Below are 23,517 nucleotides of genomic sequence, written 5' to 3' on the forward strand. Positions count from 1 at the left end.
CCCCAAAGTAGCTCTCCACCTCACAGCCCTGAGAGTCTTGCTGCGCCTGTGGTCGCTGTCTACTACCCATAGCAGGGAAGTGGCGGAAGCGGGGAGCTGACCTCGAGTCACTTGTGACCCGAAGCGCCTTTGCTGCCCGCATCACCATGGCAACCGGGGGCTACCCAGAACTGATGGAGGGAAAAGGAGGACCGGAGCTGAGAGGCTTCTTCCCAACCACCCCCGCAATCCGGAGAGCCAGGGAGTCTCTGCGTCCCTCAGCTCCCGCTCTTCTTGCAGAGCAGTGACTGCAGCCCGGCGGCGGGAGCCACAAGGAGCTCCCCCGACTACCGGGAGACGAGAGCGCCTATACCGGGGTGGAGGAATCCGGACCTCCGCCGCCAGATCCCGGATGCTCGCAGGCCCCCATCGAACCCAGCCCCTTGCGACTCGTCTCCCTGGCTCCGCATCACCATGGCAACCCGAGGGCGCTCGGCCAACTTTCGGGTCCTGGGCGCGCGCCTACGGCCCCGGGACCCCGCCTCTTCCGGCTCTTCTTGGCTGCGCCGCACCACCGTGGCAACTCGGGGTAGAACGCTGCGGGCTTGCGCGGAGTCCAGTGTAGGCACCTGGGCAGTGACATGGCGTCCCAGGGAAAGGGACGGAGAGTGGCAGAGAGGAGATGTGGGAAGGGAAGTGAGGGCGAAGAGAAGAGTGCAGAAACTTCAGGGAAGTCGAGGTCCTTTTTCTCTGGGTATGGGGAGCGGCGGGGGGCGGGAATGGCAATCCGGGTGTGGTGGTCCCGGCTGCAAGGGGGACGGGACCGGGGTCGGGCAGCGGTGTGCTCTCTGCTTCAGGCCGGGTTCTCCTGGAAGGACCTAGATGGGCGGGGCCTGGGCTTCGGGTCGGGCTGGCGGCAGGGGGCAATAGCGGCTCTCAGTGCGCCGAACATCCCGGCGCAGAAATCTCCGGGTTGAGGCGCGGAGATTTGGAGAGGCCGAGGGTCCTCCTCACACTCAGATCTGACCCCGGCGCGGACCAGGTTGAAGATTCCATAGTGACGCTCCGTGTCCTGGAGCGAACAGGTCTCCGCCCAGCGCTCGGTCCCCCTCGCGCCCAGGCTGTATCAGCTCTCCCGCTCTGCACGCTGCGGCTTACCTACGTGGTTAAAAGCACGCGCTCTGAGCTGAGACTGCTAGGACTGGTTACCGTCCCCAGCCCCACGATCTTCATCTGCAAGTGGTGGTAATGATAGTAATTATCTTAGGATTGCTTTGAGTGTTAAACGAGATAATGGGACTTGTACAATTTCTGGACTCGGTTTCTGGCACACGGCAAGTGCTCGGTAAATGCTACTTATTCGGTGACCTTGGGTAAGTTACTCTCCGTACTTAACCTTACCTCGTTGAAAAAATGCAGACAGTAATAGTACCCACCTAACACAGTTGTGAGGATTATAAGAGTGAATATTTGTCAAGTCCCTAGAATAGTTCCAGGCGCATAGTACGTGCCATATAAATACTCTCCGTTATTACCATGATTATAGTATTGTTATCACTATAATCATCTGTTCACCCGTGGTTGCTTATAAATAGGAATCTGTCCTGCTACCAAAATGATTTTTAGCTTCTGGCTAGATTACAGATATATTTGCCCACATTTCTCCTTTTTCCCTCTCAAAGTTTTTCAGCCTTTCCCATGGTGAAAAGAGGCAGTGTGATGTCCTTAAAAGATCACTGGGCTGTGAACCAGCTGGATTTTGGTGTTTGTTATGCTGCTGTTTCTTTGTGCGACCTTGGGCAGATCATTGACAGTTTCCACATCTATCTTTGGGGCTGTTTCAACACGGGCACCTGGTATTATACATGTTTAGCCTTTCCTAGTAATATATTCAGTAAAAATTAATTAGCACTGTGTGTCAGCGAGTCTCTAGAACAGTAGAATAGAAAGTAGCAAGTGCTGTGAGGAAGTTACAGATGAGATACTGTGGGCATTGCGAGGAAGGGGAGTAAATTTCTATCCCTCCACCCAATAAAAAGTCTAGGACATGAGACCCCCATCCCCCATCTCTGTTGGGAGCTGTGCAGCTAAATGCATTCCTGCCCACCACTCTAATCTGGCCACTGCTACGGATTCCCAGCCTTGGACTCCTGGGCTGACCTCCTCTGCCAGCTGCAGCAGGAGCATCTGGTAATAGTATTTTTCTTCTTTTGTTTTCAGAAATCATCCCTTAACTCACCTTAAATGTTAACCCACTAGGTCAAATGGTAAATAAGCAATGTTTCATGGAGGTCACAGAGAATTGGCTTTGAAAGTCAGAGGGGATTTGAGCCCCATGTGACCTTGGATAAGTCTCTGAGCCTCAATTTCCTCATCTTTGAAACAAGGATAGTGATACCCATATGAGATACTGCACTTAAAGGGTCCAGCAGTACCTGGTACAGAGCAAATCCTCAAAACATGTTAGCTGCTCTTTTCATCACCGTCATCATTGTTATTATATTGTTAGCTTACAAAAGGCAGAACAGTCTTTTATAGCCTTTTTCCTCCCCTTATTGCCTAGCACGTCGTAGGGGCCTAGCAAATGTTTGTGGAATGAATGAGCGAATCCACGCAGGAAACTTTAGAAACAGTCGGTTTCACATTGCTCTGACTACTAGCAATTAACATTTGTTGAACATGTGTTCCAGGAACTGTATTACGTCCCATTACCTCGTTTAATAGTCACGTTCAATGACCTTGTCTAGCCTTCTAGTTTGATTCCTGAAGCGTTGGTGTCATTGATTCACAGTCCAGAAGCTGACAGTGACATCTGCTGCAGATTTCTGCATTATTTTCATAATGAGGTTGACAAGAGCATTATTTCTGTGACGTAGGCTCTGCTAAGAGTCTGGTGTCATGCTGACGTCAGGCCCTGTGTTCTCATCTCCCCAAGGGTGAGCTGGCTTCCTTGATGCAATTTCCTCATCCCTTAGTGGATTGCTTGACATTACACTCCTGAGACAGCGGGGCTCAATGAGAGTTTATCGCTGCAGCCCTTCAGCTGCACGGGCCTCCGTTCACCAGGACAACCTCACACAGCATCAGGTTCCTCCTTCTACCTCTGTGGCTGCTTTCAGAGCAGGGCAGCAGCCCCAGGGAAGGTCTTTCTGCTCCTGATCCTCTCACGGTATTTGACTTTTGGGTTAGAGAATCCTTTAGGAATCACCTAATCTAGTGCTTTTAATACTGCTCTGTGCGGGTTTTGGGGTTCAAAGGGCCCCTCCCCCCCCCACCAGGAGCTGCTATTTTGGGGAGAAGAGCTACACAAACAGGCAGCGTTTGGAGCATCCTACCTCTGATTCAACCCGAGTGAGCTCTGTGACATCTTTGGAATATTGAGGAACAAGTCTCTTTTCATCTTGCAGTAGAACCTTTAGTAGCAAGTCAGCCCAGTCATCAGACAGAGGCTTTGAGCAAGATATTTATTCATTTAGCTCTTCATTCACCTCATTCCCAGACTCTCTATGAGGGTGTTGGGGACCCAGCAGTGAACAGAAGAAGCTCCCGCCATCAAGTAGCTTATATTCTAGTGGGAGGAGACAGACAATAAATTTATGTGCCATGGAGAGCCTCTCCGAGGAGAGGAATTGTGAGCAGAGACCTGAAGGAAATGAAGAATGATAAATGGTGAAAGACTGTTCTGAGCAGAGGGGTGGCTGTGCGAAGTCGCTGAGGTGGGAGACCTGAGTGGCTGGCGAGGAGGAAATGATGGAGCCAGTGGAGGGAGCAGGGAGGGGTGGGGTCTGCTCTAGGACCCTAGAGAGAGTGGAAAGGACTTTAGATTTTCATTCTAAGGGAGACAGGAAGACATTGAAGGAGTGAGAGCAGTGGGGTGACATCGCCTGACGGATAGGACCATTCCGGTGACTGGGGAGTGAATAGATTTTCGGGAGGAGACCAGTTAGGAGGCTTTTCCAAGAGCCCAGGTGTGAGGTGACGATAGCTTGGACTGGGGCGGTGGAGAGAAAATGTGAGAGGTACTAGATTTGGGAAGGTAGAGCTTCAAAGTTCTGCTAATAGTTCCATGTCTCGTGGGAGAGAACGAGGAATCCCGAATGACTCCAGGGCTTGGGCCTGAGCACCTGGGTGAAAGGTGCCATTTACTGAAGAGGAGAGGCAACGACAGACATGGGTCACAGTTTGCCTGTGCAGCTGCTCTCATGGTGGCAGAGGAGTGATGTTAGAATGTCTGAGACCTGAAGTGGGTGCTAACTGAGGTTTTTTTCCGTAATCGTGATTTTCCTGAGGGCACACAAGCTGGATCTAGAAGCTGGGTCAACTGATCCCCAGTGCTGAGGCCCCCTGGTGGCTGTTGAGTGTCGACACACTGTCACTTCTGTTGGCTGCACTTCAGGTCCAGCGGCTGGACCAGAGGCAGCAGGCCGCCTGCGGTGCATTCTGATGCTCGGATGGCTGGTGCCGTGAAGAGCTCAGGTGTACAGATTAGCACGTGGGCTTTTCTTTTCTCCCAGTGGCATACTTGAAGGAGAATCAGGCAAACCACAGTACATTCAGGAGAGGATGTTCAGAACGGCCAGGGCACTGAACACCGCACCCTGACCGGGGACAGCCCAGAAAACCGAGATATTTGCCTGGAGACGAGTCAGTGGGGCTTGAGTGTTTCCTCTGAGAGTGTGCTTCCTGCTACTGTGTTTGCTGGTTCCAAATATATGTAGTTTATGGTTTTCATTATTTAAAGTATTATTCATTAATTACAGGATAATCCTTCTGCTCTTGTTGGTTTGACCGCTGAAGGGTTTGACAGGGTAGGGCAGCGCTGCCCAGTGGAACTTGAACTCGAGCCAGGTATGTAATTTTAAATGATCCAGTAGCACACTTTTTAAAAGGTGTTAAAAAAAACCCAGCTGAAATGAATGTTTAAAATATGTGTTATTTAATTCACTGTATCCCCAAATCATTTTAGCATGTAATCAATATACAAATTATTAATGAGAGAATTTGGACTTTTTTTTTTTTGTATGAAGTCTTCCAAACCTGGTGTACTTAGCACATCTCATTTTGGACCGGCCACCCTTCAGGGCTCAGTAGCGCACGTGACCAGGTACCACAGGTGTGGATAGCGTGCTGAGTGAGCAGACCAACAGTGCTTGCCATAACTGTTTTGTTCCTACTAGTCTTTTCTATAATTGTTTTCCTTTTAATTCTCTCAGTTGAATGTGGAAAAGGCCACCTTGTCTTGGCCTGCTGAAGAGAAAAAAGAAAAGAGGATTTTGGTTTGTGTTAGAACAAAAGTAATACAAAAGGAGGGAGGTGCAAGTCAGACTTTGAGAACCATAGGGACGGGGTCGTTGATGGTGGGAGGAAAGGGACAACAAGAGGTGAGCTGACAGCCGTGATGATAAAGGTAAAGTTCTTGTCAAAATCAAAACTTAACTTGAGTATTTTGTGATTATAGAAGTAAACATTTTGTAAACTGTTAAAGAATTTCAATCTAAAATGGAGCCAGAGGGGCTTCGCTGGTGGCGCAGTGGTTGAGAGTCCGCCTGCCGATGCAGGGGACACAAGTTCGTGCCCCGGTCCGGGAGGATCCCACATGCCGCGGAGCGGCTGCGCCTGTGAGCCATGGCCACTGGGCCTGCGCGTCCGGAGCCTGTGCTCCACAGCGGGAGAGGCCACAACAGTGAGAGACCCACGTACCGCAATAAATAAATAAATAAATAAATAATAAAATGGAGCCAGAGGATATAAAATGTAAAATCTCACACATGTGCCCTCAGGAAAACAAAACCTAAGGACCGAGACACTGATTTCCTGTAAATGCCTGATTACAGAAAATTGATAATATTGGCATTTTCTTAAATGATAGGCACTTGGTCAGGGGTTGCCTCGTATCAACCATGGGAAGTTTTGCTTATGGTTTCCAGAAGCGTGAATCATGACCCAGGTCGGGTTGGTCTCAAAAAACAAGCTGAACTGAGCTTTGTATGGCTGTACTGGTTTTGTCTGCTCAGGGAATCTTCAAGCTGGTCTCTGTTTTGTAACTGACTCTAAGTGAGCTCTCCTTTCTCTGCTTTCCTGCCCCCAAGCCTCAGCACCTGTAGCTTGCTATAGTCTGTGTCTTGAATTGCATTTCCTCTGCTATTCCTGCAAGAGCTCATCTTTTTGACAACTTTGAGCTTGGCTCAGTTTAACTCTTTATTTAGGCCGACAAGACTATGAGGAAAACAAAAGTGCCAAAGGTACTATAATGCTAGAGATAATCCCTGTTAACGGTATATTTTATTTTATTAATTTTTTATGCTTATATATGCATGTATACTTACATTTATATTATCTTCTCAAGACTTTGTTCTAATTGGGACTGCTGACGATTGAAAGAGAGTGCTCATTTCATGAGTGAGAACTTTTGTGGTCTCAACTCTGTTTTCCTAATACTGAGCATGAATTATAACAGCTTCTAAAAAGAGTGAGTCCCTTTATCTTGCCCCATAGTTGGACATCACGGAGCTAGATTATTTGGTGGAAGAAATACTGTGGAAAGAAGTACTGCCTGGGGCCAGAGCTGGTATAAATGACCTTTATGACTTCTTCCAACCTTAATGATCTATGATGCTTATCTCCTTCTGACCAGTTGTCCATATGAAGTTTCTGTGCTGATTCTGAAATGTAGTCCATACTGCTTGTCTGTGCTCTCAGGAGGCAGGGATTTGGTGATTTCCTCAAGGGCTTTTCTCACAGTATGAATCCTTTTGAGGTAGAAGCAGTTCTCCCAGAGGATAGAAATTGTATCCTAAAATCAGCATTGTGTTGGTCAGCTCTTAAATATCTTTGCTAATCTTCTGTCTAGTAGTTCTGTTAGTTGCCGAGAAGGGGTGTTAAAGTCCTCAACCGTAACTGTGGATTTTTCTGTTTCTTCTTTCAGCTCTCTCAGTTTTTGCTTCTTGTATCTTGATGCCCTGTTGCTTGGTGCATAGACATTTAGGGTTGTTATGTCTTGGTGGATTCATTCTTTTATCAGTATGTAATGTCTCTCTTTTTCTCTAGTGATGTTCTTTGCTCAAAAGTCTATCTTATCAGATATTAATATAGGAACTCCTGCTTTTTTTTTTTTTTTGTGGTACACAGGCCTCTCACTGCTGTGGCCTCTACTGTTGTGGAGCACACGCTCCGGACGCACAGGCTCAGTGGCCATGGCTCACGGGCCTAGCCGGTCTGCGGCATGTGGGATCCTCCCCGACCGGGGCACGAACTCGTGTCCCCTGCATCGGGAGGCAGACTCTCAACCACTGCGCCACCAGGGAAGCCCATTTTTATCATTTTTTTTTTTAAATCCATTCTGCTGACTTCTGTCTTTTGATTGATGTGTTTAGACCATTTATGTGTAAGATAATTATCGATATGTTAGAGCTTTGGTCTGCCAAAGCTTTTATTATTCATTTTCTGTTTGATTCCTCTGATTATCATTTCTCTGTTTCTCTTTTCTTGACTTCCTGTGAGTTTCTTGAACATTTTTTAGAATTCCATCTTGATTTATTTATAGTGTTTTTGAGTGTATCTCTTGGTATAGTTTTCTTAGTGCTTGCTGTCGGTGTTACATTATGCATATGTGACTTTACCACTTCAAGTAAAGTGTGGAAACCTTACTTTCATTTAGGTCCCTTTACTTTCTCTGTTTTTAAATACTGTGTACATGGGTATCAGATAGTGTCTTATATTTGTTTCAATCATCAAATATCCTTATAAACGTCATGAAGAGAATATTCTATTGTATGTAACCATATATCTGTTTTATCCACTCTTCCTTCTTCTTTCCTGATGCTCCAAGATTCCTTCTTTTATCATTTCATTTCTACTTGAAGAGCATCCTATAGCAGTCTTTAAGGGTAGGTCTGCCAGTGTCAAATTCTTTTAGCTTCTCTTTGACTGAGGATGACTTTATTTCCCCTTTATTCATGAAGGATAATTTTGCTGGACATAGAACTCACTATTGACAGCTTCTCTTTCAGCACTTGAAAAAATGTGGTGCAATTTCAGCTGGCGTCCGTGGATTCCGATGAGAAATTTGTCATTCAAATTGGTGTTCCCCTATAGGTACTGTGTTGTTCCTCCCTGGCTGCATTCAAAATTTTGTGTTTGTCTTTAGTTCTTAAAAGTTTAATTATCATGTGTCTTAGCGTAGATTTCTTTAGATTTATCCTCTGGATTCACTCAGCTTCTTGAATCTGTAGGTTGTGTCTATAAAATTTGGAGAATTTTTGTTTTCAGCTATTATTTTTTTGGATACTCTTTTAACTCCTCTCTTTCTGGGACTCCAGTGATTAATGTTGGCTTTTTTGTTATTATCCAACCAGAGCCTGAGGTCTGTTAATTTTTTTTTTCTGTTTTTTCTCTGTTCAACTGCTTAAATTCTTTTGGTCTGTCCTCAAGTTCACTGATTCTATCTTGTCATCTCCTCTCTAATATTGAGACTAGCCAGCAAGATTTTTATTTTTGTTATAGCATTTTTCAGTTGGTTTTTGCATTTTGCATTTTCATTGGTTCTTTTTTTTTTTTTGCGGTACGCGGGCCTCTCACTGTTGTGGCCTCTCCCGTTGTGGAGCACAGGCTCCGGACGCGCAGGTTCAGCAGCCATGGCTCACAGGCCTAGCCGCTCCATGGCATGTGGTTTCTTCCCGGACCGGGGCACGAACCCGTGTCCTCTGCATCAGCAGGCAGACTCTCAACCACTGCGCCACCAGGGAAGCCCAATTGGTTCTTTTTTATGATTTCTTTTTTTGCTGAGAATTTCTATTTTTTCATTTGTTTCAAGAGGATTTGTAATTAGTTGTTGAAGGATTTTTATGACAACTGCTTTAAAATCCTTGTCAGGTAATTCCAACATTAATTTATCTTGATTGGTATCAGTTGATTTCTCATGCAAGTTGTGATTTTCTTGGTCCTTGGTGTAATGGATTTTTAAAAAATTGTTTCCTGGACATATTGTCTGTTATGTTAGGATACTTGAGTAGCATACTTGAGGTCCTATTTACATTTTTTTATTTCAGCAGGCATTCACTGTGCTTAGGTTTAGCACACAGGTCCTGGTCTACTTTGGTGGGCTGTGGTTTCAATGACAGTTTAATTTTCAGAGCCTTTGCAGTGTTATCTGGGTCTGCTTGGTTTATCTGTTGCTGTTCCCATAGGCCTCTGCTGGAGCTGCCTATGGGGGAGGAAGGGGTTTCCCCAGACTGGGGCCACTGAGTGTCTCTCAGTTGGGGAGGGGACAAGGCCCATGGGGACAAAGAGGCTTCTTAGGCCAGGCACTTGCTATGGCAGAATCCCTCATGTCAATATCACCTGGCTACCCCCATCTTTGGGTGGGAGAATGGAGTTTCAAGCCCATGGGGACAAAGATGCTTCCTGGGCCAGGCTGCCTGTGGTGTTAGAGTCCCTCCTGCCAGTACCACCCACCACCACAGTATCCCCTTGATGGGCTTGGAAGGAGTCTGAGGCCCAGTGGAGAAGTGGAGCATTTCCCCCAGCTGCACTTTTTGTTCAGCAGGGCTCCCAATCTGTTCCACTTGCTAGTACTGCTGGGCTCCCCTAGTGCTGATGGAGAGATTCTTGCTAGATCTGAGGAAGGAGTGAGCTTACCTGGGCTGTCTTCTGTGGCTCAGTTGGGGGTTAGAAATGCTGTGCCTAGGGCGCCTTCCATTTGGTGGGGGGACATAAAACAAGGACTCTTCAGTTACTTCTTGTACGAGCACCCTGGCCTCCTCCCCGCTTTCCTTCTTCCCTTGCTCCTTGTGCACTAACTGCTTGTGGAGTGACCCTCACAGGTGACCTGGTATTGTGCCTGGCACTCTACCTGGCTCGGAAGTGCTCTGAAATTCTACCCTTGTATGATGACTTTGAGAGTAAAGCCCCACTAGCCTTTTCGGAACACATGGCTAATGGTTGTATCATGTTCAATTACAAGCCTGTGTTTGATGGCTGGACAGGTCCCTTTTAGCAGGTGCCAAGAAGGGGGTGGGGGGGAAGGAATGGAAAGTTCTTCCTCATTGTTCCATAGGTTCACAAAGGTTCTGGGCTGCCCTCTAAGTAGAATTTCTTTTTCCTCCCTAATGCGACTATTTCATAAGAGCCAGGAGGTTTAACATACTTTGAGATCTTATGGACACAATTATATCAGACATCTTGCAAATTTCCTGCCATCATTTTTGGCATATTTTTTATCTCCAATAAAAGGTCTAGTTGTCCATTATTAACACAGAGCTTCCTTCCTTTAAAATATTTATTCGCAAGATTTATTTAATTCGTATTTTGGGTTTGATTTTGTTCAAGGGCTGTGACAAAATAGGTGTCCTCTACCCAGCGTGGCCTTATCTGCTGGTGTGAATCCTACCTTCCTTCACGCCCAGCTTGCTGATTACTCCACCTGTGAAGCCTTCCTCACTCTCCTGCCCAGTGTCCTTACCTTCCTCACCGCGACATCTGAACCAGGAAGTTATATACTGTTTTGCTCTCTCTCCTGCAAGGGCATTTTACTCTCACTTAGTATTTTGTTTAAACCCATTTAGAATAAAATCCAAAATCTTTTCATGTTCTAAAGGGCCTACAGGATGCCGCTACCCCGTAATCCCCTGCCCCACACCCCCCCACCCCCGCTCCTTCCTCCTCCCTCCTTCCCTCTGCCTCAGCCACGCTGCCCTTCCTGATCCTCGAGATGTCAACACACACACTGTTGAATCCCAGCTTCTAGAAGCATGCCTGGTGCAAGAGGCACTCAGTGAGGATCTACTGAGTGCATTAATTAATGGATTTAAATAAAGTTTACTATCTTGCCATCAGAAATGTAGTGTGTTTATTTTAGAACTTTAGGAAATAGAGAATAGTGGGAAAACCCTTACCTAATTTCACATTTGAGAGGAAAAACATAATTTACACTCTTTTTTAAGAATATTTCTTCCCAGTCCTTTTACTGTTTATAGTATTCTGGTTGGTTTGTTTTATATGGTTATATTCATAATATATTTTGTGTAGAACTTGATCTTTTTATGTGTGTATGCTTTGCTTTTTCTGTTATATTTATTTATACTGCTTCTCATTTCAAAAATGATTTGAGGCCCTCTGAGGTATGTAAGTACAGTATTTCATTCTATTGCCCTCAGCTTGCAAGCCTGTGCTTTACCTCTGCTATGTGCTTGGGAAACTCGCTTTCCAGTGGAGAGCAGATGCACACTGTATCTGACTCCAGGAAGCAGCCAGGACCTCCCAGCTGTGCCGTCCACATAGTGCCTTTGAAAATGAGTTTGTCTCTGGTCCTTTGTATCCATCTGAATTTGTCTCTCCTTTCTGGAGAAGGAGTGGCCTCCCTCTAGACCAGATTAGACTCATTCCCTCCTGCAGATGTGTATCCCCAAAGGTGCTGTTTGCATGTGAAGCATGCTAAGCCCCAGCCCAGCAACTGGAAGTATCTGGGCCTCCTTCCCTCCCAAGCCTTAGAGGCAAACACTCCAGACCCGGACAAAACTGCCATCACCCTGCACCCTACCAAGCGCCAGCATTCTGTGGCTGGGAGGTTGCAAACAGGACGACACGTGTAGGTTTCCCAGAAGCCAGGGCCCTAAAATAGTGCTTATAGTTACTGGTGTAAGTGTTTACACCCCACTCCCTCTGCCACAGGATCATTACACAGGTTGTTCTCTGCACACACACACACACACACACACACACACACACACACACATCCCTACCTGCCCCAACCTACTCCCCTGTCAGATATTAGCTTTGATGTGATTTCCTCAGGGTAGCCTTCCCCGCACCCTGGGTTCATCATGTGACCTATTAAATGGCCTCCTAGCAAAACACTGTATATCCGTCTTTCTTGCACTTATTATACTTTATAGTTAGGCATGCTTTTGTATGTCTTTGTCCCCCCACTAGACTGAAAGCTCAATGAGGGTAGGAACCATGTTTACTCTTGTTCGCTGTCTCCAGTGCTTAGCACGGTAGTGCTCAATAAAGATTTTCCAATGAACGAATGAGTGAATGAGTCATGAACGTTTGCGTTGAGGCAGTGAAGAGTACTGCTTAAGAGAGTGAGCTTTGGAGCCAGATATCTAAGTCAAACCAGCTATGTGACCACATTTCGGTGCCACCGTTTCCCAGTCTGTAAAATGGAACTGATAACAGCACTTCTCTGGTGGGGTGCAGTGCAGGTCAGATGAGGGCCTCAGTGTAAAGACTTCAAGCAAAGCCAGACTCACAGTGAGTCCTCAATATCTATTACCTATTATGACTACTATTTTCTACTCTTTTGGCCAATACAAGCATTGCTGTAATGAATATTCTTTAACATATGTCTTGATATACTTTTTTTTTTTGCGGTACATGGGCCTCTCACTGTTGTGGCCTCTCCCGTTCCGGAGCACAGGCTCTGGACTCGCAGGCTCAGCGGCCATGGCTCACGGGCCCAGCCGCTCCGCGGCATGTGGGATCTTCCCGGACCGGGGCACGAATGCATGTCCCCTGCATCGGCAGGTGGACTCTCAACCACTGCCCCACCGGGGAAGCCCATCTTGATATACTTTTTATGAGCACTGCAATAGTTGAATTTCCTAGAAGTTGAATTGTTGCATCAGAAGGTTAATTTATTTGAATTAATTTTGGTGAACAGATTAAGGGAGAGATCAATTTTGCACTTTTCCAAATGGAGACTTGTGAGAGGCCAAGGCCCCCGTTAGTTGCTGGGTCTGTGGAAATTAGATATTCAGACGTGGAGTCAGTGAGGGCAAGTGATTACTTAACTCAGGTGAAGGGTACCTTGATGGAAAGCTTTCACAGTTCCTCACGACCCACCTTCTCTCTCTGAGGCTCACATAGGGTGGCAGAGGTTAGGGTTAGGGGAATCTTTTGTATCTCCTCTGCTCGAGTTTTTATTCCCAATATAGTAGGAAGTCATGTTATTAATACAATAGCTCCCAACCCTACCCTACACAGCAGTGTAACTACTCTGTACCTGCCAATCTAGACTCCAAGTCTAGATGTCCTGATGTCTGGGTTCTTGTTCTCACATTAGCTGTGTCACAGACCTAGGACTTTTCAGTTTGACATGAGGGCTTTCCCTGCAGCGGAGAAGCTTTCCGGCCTAGAGCCGCCCAAGCAGCAGGCCAGCCGTGGCCTCTCACACTGGCCAGCTGTCCCAACATCATTTACAAATTTCCTATAAATATAAGGGTCTATTTCTGAACTCTCTTCTGCTCCTCTAATTCTATAGATGTTGCTTTACTCCACCCTCATTGTTCCTATTTTTAAAAAACTCTTGGCTATAGTCTCATCCAAGAAAACCTGAGAATCAAGTTGTCCAAATTGTGCCCCTACCCCCTGCAAAAGTACTTGTTTACACGCACTACACACATGCCCACTAACGCATACACGTACACATTCTCACACACACTTGCTTCCACTAGAAATTTCACTGGAATTTTATTGAACCTATGGAATAATTTGAAGGGGATTGATTTCTTTTCAATACCAAGTCTTCCCATCCTGGTACATGGAATATTGTTCCTTTTATTCGTATCTTTTTTGTTCTTCAGTAGAATTTTATAGTTCCTGTATATTGATATCACACATTTTGTGTTCCTTGTTGCCATTGTCAGCAGGGCCTTATTTATTATATTTATATTATATTATGAAATGAATATATTTATTTTTATATCTTATATAATTACTATACTTTAGGTTATTACTGGATGTAGGAACAACATCTTTTACGTTTGCTACTCATGGTAAGAGGTGAGCTGAGACTCTGAGGCAGATGGCAAAGCTGACTTGGTTGGCATGTAACAGGCAGAGCGCTAAATCAGACATGGCAAACAACTCCCAGGCAGGGCCTAGAATAACCTGGGAGTTGTTCGATGGCGTGGAGTACACAATGGCCAATAACATCTTTACTTGGTTTGGTTGCCACGTAGAATTGCATATAGGTTTAGCTTTTACCTCATAATTACTATCCTGAGCAATCTGGATATAATTTAAAGTAGCCAAGGGAAGGTGACATTAAAGTATCTTTTTAGATGATCCACTTTTATCTGGTTTTGAAGGTTTGGTTTTCCTTACAGCATGTAGCACCCATTTTGCACTGATGATTAGGTTCGCCTAGGGGATTATAGTTATTCAGACTATCTTTTGACCTTCAGTCTTTAGTCTTCCTTATCAAGATTCTGTCCTGCGTGTTTATTTATTTATCTATCTATTTATAGTATAACCATTTTATTGGGATGTAATTGACATACCATACAGTATACCCAGTTAAAGTGTACAGTTCAGTGTTTTTTCAGCATTTCACCAAGTTGAGCAACCATCACCACAATCAATTTTAGAACATTTTCATCACACTCTAGGGAAATCCTGTACTATGAGCAGTCACTCCCATTTCCCTCCAACCTTCCTCAGCCCTAGGCAACTACTAATCTACTTTCTGGCGCTATAGATTTGCCTATTCTGCACATTTCATTAAAATGGATCATACAATATGTGATCTTTGATGACTGGCTTCTTTCACGTAGCGTATCATTTTCAAGGTTCATTTTTGTGTGGACATATGTTTTCATTTCTCTTGGATATATAACTAGGAGTGAAATTGCTGGATCATATATATGATAAATCTATCTTTAACCTTTTAAGAAACTGCCAAACTGCTTTCCACAGCAACCCCACCATGTTATGTTCCCACCAGTTTGAGGCTTCCAAATTCTCCACCCTTGTCAACACTTGTTACTATCTGTCTTTTATTTTTTTGTGTGTGTGTCAAGATTTTATTTTATGTTATTTTTTTAACATCTTTATTGGAGTATAATTGCTTTACACTGATGTGTTAGTTTCTGCTTTATAACAAACTGAATGAGTTATACATATACATATGTTCCCATATCTCTTCCCTCTTGCGTCTCCCTCCCTCCCACCCTCCCTATCCCACCCCTCTAGGTGGTCACAAAGCACCAAGCTGATCTCCCAGTGCTATGTGGCTGCTTCCCACTAGCTGTCTATTTTACGTTTGGTACTCTATATATGTGCATGCCACTCTCTCACTTTGTCACAGCTTACCCTTCCCCCTCCCCATATCCTGAAGTCCATTCTCTAGTAGGTCTGTGTCTTTATTCCTGTCTTACCCCTAGGTTCTTCATGACATTTTTTTTTTAGATTCCATATATATGTGGTAGCATATGGTATTTGTCTTTCTCTTTCTGACTTACTTCACTCTGTATGACAGACTCTAGGTCCATCCACATCACTACAAATAACCCAATTTCATTTCTTTGTATGGCTGAGTAGTATTCCATTGTATATATGTGCCACATCTTCTTTATCCATTCATCCGATGATGGACACTTAGGTTGCTTCCATCTCCTGACTATTGTAAATAGAGCTGCAATGAACATTTTGGTACATGACTCTTTTTGAATTATGGTTTTCTCAGGGTATATGCCCAGTAGTGGGATTTCTGGGTCGTATGGTAGTTCTATTTGTAGTTTTTTAAGGAAACTCCATACTGTTCTCCATAGTGGCTGTATCAATTTACATTCCCACCAACACTGCAAGAGGGTTCCCCTTTCTCCACACCCTCTCCAGCATTTATTGTTTCTAGACTTTTTGATGATGGCCATTCTGTCTGGTGTGACATGATATCTCATTGTAGTTTTGATTTGCATTTCTCTAATGATCAATGATGTTGAGCATTCATTCTTTCTTGTTTGTTGGCAATCTGTATATCTTCTTTGGAGAAATGTCTGTTTAGGTCTTCTGCCCATTTTTGGATTGGGTTTTTTTTGTTCTTGTTGTTATTGAGCTGCATGAGCTACTTATAAATTTTGGAGATTAATCCTTTGTCAGTTGCTTCATTTGCAAATATTTTCTCCCATTTTGAAGGTTGTCTTTTGGTCTTGTTTATGGTTTCCTTTGCTGTGCAAAAGCTTTGAAGTTTCATTAGGTCCCATTTGTTTATTTTTGTTTTTATTTCCATTTCTCTAGGAGGTGGGTCAAAAAGGATCTTGCTGTGATTTATGTCATAGAGTGTTCTGCCTATATTTTCCTCTAAGAGTTTGAAAGTTTCTGGTCTTACATTTAGGTCTTTAATCCATTTTGAGCTTATTTTTGTGTATGGTGTTAGGGAGTGTTGTAATCTCATACTTTTACATGTACTTGTCCAGTTTTCCCAGCACCACTTATTGAAGAGGCTGTCTTTTCTCCACTCTATATTCTTGTCTCCTTTATCAAAGATAAGGTGACCAAATGTGCGTGGGTTTACCTCTGGGCTTTCTATCCTGTTCCATTGATCTATATTTCTGTTTTTGTGCCGGTACCTTACTTTTTTTTTTTTTTTTTTTTTTTTTTTGCGGTACACGGGCCTCTCACTGTTGTGGCCTCTCCTGTTGCACAGCACAGTCTCCCGACGCGCAGGCTCAGCAGCCATGGCTCACGTGCCCAGCTGCTCCTAGGCATGTGGGATCTTCCCAGACTGGGGCACAAGCCTGTGTCCCCTGCATCGGCAGGCAGACGCCCAACCACTCCACCACCAGGGAAGCCCTCTCTTGTGTTTCTTGTCTAGAGAAGTTCCTTTTGCGTTTGTTGTAAAGCTGGTTTGGTGGTGCTGAACTCTCTCAGCTTTTGCTTGTCTGTAAAGGTTTTAATTTCTCCATCAAATCTGAATGAGATCCTTGCTGGGTAGAGTAATCTTGGTTGTAGGTTTTTCTCCTTCATCACTTTAAATATGTCCTGCCAGTCCCTTCTGGCTTGCAGGGTTTCTTCTGAAAGATCAGCTGTTAACCTTATGGGGATTCCCTTGTGTGTTATTTGTTGGTTTTCCCTTGCTGCTTTTAATATGTTTCCTTTGTATTTAATTTTTGATAGTTTGATTAATATGTGTCTTGGCGTGTTTCTCCTTGGATTTATTCTGTATGGGACTCTTTGTGCTTCCTGGACTTGACTAACTATGTCCTTTTCCATATTAGGGAAGTTTTCAACTATAATCTCTTCAAATATTTTCTCAGTCCCTTTCTTTTTCTCTTCTACTTCTGGGACCCCCATAATTCGAATGTTCGTGCATTTAATGTTGTCCCAGAGGTCTCTGAGACTGTCTTCAGTTCTTTTCATTCTTTTTTCTTTATTCTGCTCTGCAGTAGTTATTTCCACTATTTTGTCTTCCACGTCACTTATCCGTTCTTCTGCCATTGATCCCACCTAGAGTATTTTTAATTTCACTTATTGTGTTGTTCATTGTTGCTTGTTTCCTCTTTAGTTCTTCTAGGTCCTTGTTAAATGTTTCTTGCATTTTCTCTATTCTATTTCCAAGATTTTGGATCATCTTTACTATCATTATTCTGAATTCTTTTTCAGGTAGACTGCCTATTTCCTCTTCATTTGTTTGGTCTGGTGGGTTTTTATCTTGCTCCTTCATCTGCTGTGTGTTTTTCTGTCTTATTTTGCTTATCTTACTGTGTTTGGGGTCTCCTTTTTGCAGGCTGCAGGTTCGTTGTTCCCGTTGTTTTTGGTTTCTGTCCCCAGTGGCTAAGGCTGGTTCAGTGGGTTGTGTAGGCTTCCTGGTGGAGGGGACTAGTGCCTGTGTTGTGGTGGATGAGGCTGGATCTTGTCTTTCTGGTGGGCAGGTCCACGTCTGGTGGTGTGTTTTGGGGTGTCTGTGGCCTTATTATGATTTTAGGCAGCCTCTCTGCTAATGGGTGGGGTTGTGTTCCTGTCTTGCTAGTTGTTTGGCCTAGGGTGTCCATCACTGTAGCTTGCTGGTCGTTGAGTGAAGCTGGGTCTTGGCATTGAGATGGAGATCTCTGGGAGATTTTCACCGTTTGATATTACGTGGAGCTGGGAGGCCTCTTGTGAACAAGTGTCCTGAACTTGGCTCTCCCACCTCAGAGGCACAGTACTGACTCCTGGCTGGAGCACCAAGAGCCTTTCATCCACACGGCTCAGAATAAAAGGGAGAAAAAGTAGAAGGAAAGAAAGAAATAGGATAAAATAAAATAAGATAAAAAATAAAGTTTTTAAAATAAAGAATAATTATTAAGAAAAAAAATTTTTTAAAGTAAAAAAAAAAAAAAATGGATGGACAGAACCCAAGGACAAATGGTGAAAGCAAAGCTATACAGACAAAATCTCACACAGAAGCATACACATACACACTCACAAAACGAGGAAAATGGGAAAATATAATATATCTTGTTCTCAAAGTCCACCTCCTCAATTTGGGATGATTCGTTGTCTATTCAGGTATTCCACAGATGCAGGGTACATCAAGTTGATTGTGGAGTTTTAATCCGTTGCTCCTGAGGCTGCTGGGAGAAATTTCCCTTTCTCTTCTTTGTTCGCACAGCTCCTGGGGCTCAGCTTTGGATTTGGCCCTGCCTCTGCGTGTAGGTCACCTGAGGGCGTCTGTTCTTCGCTCAGACAGGACGGGGTTAAAGGAGCCGCTGATTCTGGGGCTCTGACTCACTCAGGCTGGGGGGAGGGAGGGACACGGAGTGTGGGATGAGCCTGCGGCGGCAGAGGCCAGCGGGACTTTGCACCAGACTGAGGCGCACCATGCGTTCTCCTGGGGAAGTTGTCCCTGGATCCCGGGACCCTGGCAGTGGCGGGCTGCGCAGGCTCCCGGGAGGGGAGTTGTGGAGAGTGACCTGTGCTCGCACACAGGCTTCTTGGTGGCGGCAGCAGCAGCCTTAGAGTCCCATGCCCGTCTCCGGGGTCCGCGCTTTTAGCCGCGGCTCCTGCCCGTCTCTGGAGCTCCTTTAAGCAGCGCTCTTAATCCCCTCTCCTCACGCACCAGGAAACAAAGAGGGAAGAAAAAGTCTCTTGCCTCTTCGGCAGGTCCAGACTTTTCCCCGGACTCCCTCCCGGCTAGCCGTGGCGCACTAACCCCCTGCAGGCTGTGTTCATGCTGCCAACCCCAGTCCTCTCCCGACCGAACCCCGAGCCTCAGCTCCCAGCCCCGCCCGCCCTGTCGGTGAGCAGACAAGCCTCTCGGGCTGGTGAGTGCCGGTCGGCACCGATCCTCTGTGTGGGAATCTCCCCGCTTTGCCCTCCGCACCCCTGTTGCTATGGTCTCCTCCGCGGTCCGAAGCTCCCCCTTCCGCCACCCGCAGTCTCCGCCCGCAAAGGGGCTTCCTAGTGTGTGGAAACCTTTCCCCCTTCACAGCTCCCTCCCACTGGTGCAGGCCCCGTCCCTATTCTTTTGTCTCTGTTTATCCTTTTTTCTTTTACCCTACCCAGGTATGTGGGGAGTTTCTTGCCTTTTGGGAGGTCTGAGGTCTTCTGTCAGCCTTCAGTAGGTGTTCTGTAGGAGTTGTTCCAGGTGTAGATGTATTTCTGATGTATCTGTGGGGAGGAAGGTGATCTCTGCATCTTACTCTTCCTCCATCTTCCTCCTCCCCCCTGTGATCTATCTGTCTTTTAGATTATAGCCATCCTACAATGGTAGGTGTGATGGTATCTCATTATGGTTTTGATTGGCATTTCCCTGATGTCTAAACCTATACTGTGTCTTGAATCTGATATTTAAATGCCCTCTTTTGCCTCTCCTTGGAGCTACTCTGGCTGGATAAATGATGGGATTTCATACTTACTCCCCCCCACCCCCGCCGATCCCAGAAACCCACACAACTGGACAATGTGCTGTATGGCCATTGTTATTCCAGCAGAAAGGGTGGGACTTTATTAGACCCTCAGGAGGAAAGAAGCATCTAGAATGCATGTGGCTCATAAAAGAAGAAAAGTGGTTATTTAGCTATCTCAATCAACCATAAAATCTTTGTTACATGTAATACAAAACTCAGAGCTAAATCAGGAAACTTTTTTCTAGTAGCTCTTATTCATTATTAACTCTTAGTGTCTCAGTTGAAGAAAAATTTAATGTGTCCTATCTGCTGTGAAAATGCTGCCTGTAGCCTGGAAAGTGCTCTATAAACACCTGCTAATTGACTAAGAGAGTCGTGAGGAGGAAGCACCAAGAGTGGATTTGAGATAAAGATTGCTGAACCGGGGGTCAGAGGGCGCACGGGACTCAGATGTCAGAGAATAATCCGTAAGGGAAAAGAAGAGAGAAGACAAATAGGGAGTTAATAAAAGATGAGGGAGAAATGGAAAAAAAATCAGTACTTTTGTCTGCATGGGGGCCTCTAAAACCTGAGTTTAAGGAGACTTGGAGAAAGTCTTTGCTGTGGCAAGTGATATAATAACAGCCGCCTTTTATTCCAGGTTTGCTGTGTGAAGGGCACACAGCTAAACCTGTCACATGGGTTATTATATTTGCTCCTGTTTTACAGGTGAGAAAAACGAGGCCCAGCGAGATTATGGAACCTGTCCAAAGTCCACTGGTGGCATTTGAAACCAAGCCCTTTTAGATCTTAACTCAGAACTCTGGTTGTTTCTGCAAGGTAATGGACCACAAAAGGAATAGTCTAGGTTGGGGGTAATAGAATTTGGGTGAAACTAAGAAGAAAATAGAGATTTCTTCGTAAACTGCCAAAAGGAAAACCCAGATTAGGCAAGGCTAGCCCCAGGTGACTATATCAAAGAATGAAGACTTAAGGATTCTCTAAAAAAAAAGACTACATCTTACAAAGACTCAGATGGTCTTCACGGTTGTATAGGAAAATCAGGTACCTACCTCCACATACAGGTATGGAATTGTGTGAGCAGCACTCTGTACCCTTTGCAACCCCATAAACTCTCCCATCTGTAGTTGAATACGTTGTTACTTTCAATACTGTTGATATTCTGTTTTCCTGGGAGGAGTGAGGAGTATGTCTGGAAAGAATGAAAAGAAAAAGTCTATACTGCCAATGTTAGAGCTCTAGGAAGAAAGGCAGTCCCCTGGATGATGGGGAATTGACAGTGAAGGGCTTGCCCGGCCTCATATTTTTTACCCCAGCTCATATCTTATAAGGTGTGGCAGCAACAAAAATTATGACTTGTAGCACAAAAAGGCCATCAACCCTCCCCCACCCAGCTCTCCACCCCCAGCTCCCCACCCCCATTTCTCAGAGAACCCTGGCTTAGTACTTGGGGACCATGGCAGTTTGCAGAGCGGAGCCAGTGTGAGGAACCAGTGTTTGGTCTGACAGCTCCTCCCTCAGACACACCTTTATGACTGAGACCCCTGGAGCCAGGGCCTGGCTGGGAGAACGTGCAAATTCCTGAACTTGGGGACAGTGAAGATCAGAGGTCCGGGGTGCATCACCCTTCACTCATCACATGTTAATTGGGGCTACTTTGGATTCTGGCATGGCATGGAAGATTCACCCTGCACCTCCTTTTACAAGCTTCGTGACCATCAGCCTTTGTTTCCTCCTTTGGGAATTGTCTCAGGAGAATCCCAGACCATTCCAGTATGGAGCAATCACAGAGTCACAGGCTGCTGGAGTGAATAGGCACCCAGAAAGCACGCGGTCGGCCCACATATGTTGCTAAGGCTCCTGGCGACAAGCAGCTGGGCCTGGGTGTTACCTGCCTGGTGCTCCGGATGCAGTCATGGGACAGGTGGGGCTGGAGGAGCACGCCTGACCTGCACCCCACATTTTCCTGAGAAGCTCTAGGCTTATTTTAGATAAACATCTGATGTTCTATCTTCCTTTGGAACTGAGGCAGAGAGAGATGGGAGGATGGCCAGGAGCATAGGGAGGCCATGCAGGTTTAGATGCTGACTATACTTCCCAGCCCACATCCACCTGAGGGGAGACATGTCAGGGGTCCCCGCGACCACCCCTAGGTTTGGTAATTTGCTAGGAGGACTCACGCGACTCAGCATATAGTTGTACTTGTGGCTGAGGTTTATTTCAGGGAAAGGATACAAAGCAGAATCAGCAAAGAGAAAAGCTGCATGGGGTGAAGGCCAGAGGAAACAAGGCCTAAGCTCTCAAGAGTCCTCTCCCACTGGAGTCATGCAGGATGTGCTTAATTCCTCAGCAGCACCCAGTAACAACACATGTCAAATACCGTCAACAGGGGAAACTCATTAGAGAACTAGTCCCCAAGGTTGCTTCCAGGGGCTGGTCACATAGACACCCTCTGCCTAGCATTTACCAAAATTCCAGACTTCCAGGAGGAAAATGGTATTCAGCATAAACCATATTGTTTGCACAAACAGTCTAGGCACCTAGCTATGTGATCTTGGGCAAGTTGCTTAACCTCTCTGGGCTTCACTGACCTCATTTGTAGAATACAGGTACTAAAGGTACCTGATAAGCACTATATAAAGGTATTGTTATTAATGTTATTATTATTTTTATTATTCAAGGTCCAGTTTCCGTGATTCTCCCAGGTCTTTCTTCCTAGATACTTGCACATTATTCTGTCCTTACTATCTCTTCCCTTTAGGCAGTGCTCTTATGGAGAAAGGGCTACCTTATTTCTCTTTATATCCCCTGTATTTAACACCAAATAGATAATCTGCTGATGTTGAGTAGATGTTCACTGAAGGATGAGACAATAATTGTAGTAATAATTCTGAATTCTTATATCTGTCCTCATTTCCTTGTCCTGTCCATTTGTTTATGCAGCAACCGATGATTTTTTTGTCCTGGGGGTCTTTTCACATGCTCAGTAGGATTTGTAAGTGAAAACTGCATTGTAGAAACCATTCACATTAAACCAGCGTTTCTCCAACCATGGTCATGCTCATAGGTATTCTCCAAAAACAGGTTGCATGGATAAATAAGTTTGAGAAATTCTAGGTTACACAGGATTTATTTGTTGTTTTTTTTATGTTTTTTTGACAGCGCCACATGGCTTGCAGGATCTTAGTTCCCCTACCAGGGATCAAACCCCGGGCCCCCTGCAGTAGGAGTGCAGATTCCTAACTGCTGGACCACCAGGGAAGTCCCTAGGTTAACACAAGATTAACCAAATATCTTTCCTATAGGACTTCTCAGGCCTTTACTAGGGTAATTAATGCCCAGGGAGTTGGATAGGATGCCAGGTAAAGTTAGCACATTTCTTAACTTTTTTTGACCAGAGGACCTTTTTCTCAGAACGTTATCAGCGTCTAGTGGGACTGGTTCTATGGAGTGTAGTTGGTGAAAAACTGCACTAAGCCTCATTCTCTCCTAGAGCCGACTGGCCTAGGGCTTGGGTGTGCAGATGGGTGCCATTTAATTGCCATCTGTGGTCCCAGGCCTGTAGAGTGTCTGTACCTCTCCTAAAGCCTTTACCAAAGAATTACTGTGCAGCTCATGTATCCACTCAGTAAAGATTTATTGAGTTTCTGCTATGTGCACTGACTGTGGAGAAAACAGGATTCTTGCCAATCAAGGAACTGAGGACTCAGAACAGGGCCTGGTGAGTTGGATATGGAGAGAGCAGGGCCCTCTGCTGGCTGCCCTGGGAGCTTGAAGGGTGAAGCTTTTGATTTTCCATCCAGACCTCTCAGTGTGTAGGTGGGTATATGGGGAGATTGAAGTCAAGGAAGTGATAATTTTTAAAATTTAAAAATTTTCAAAAATTAAAAGAAGTTTTTAGTCCAAACATCTATTTGGAGGCAGACTGGAA

Source organism: Stenella coeruleoalba (genome assembly GCF_951394435.1).
Source record: "Stenella coeruleoalba genome assembly, chromosome: 15".
Taxonomy (NCBI): Eukaryota; Metazoa; Chordata; class Mammalia; order Artiodactyla; family Delphinidae; genus Stenella; species Stenella coeruleoalba.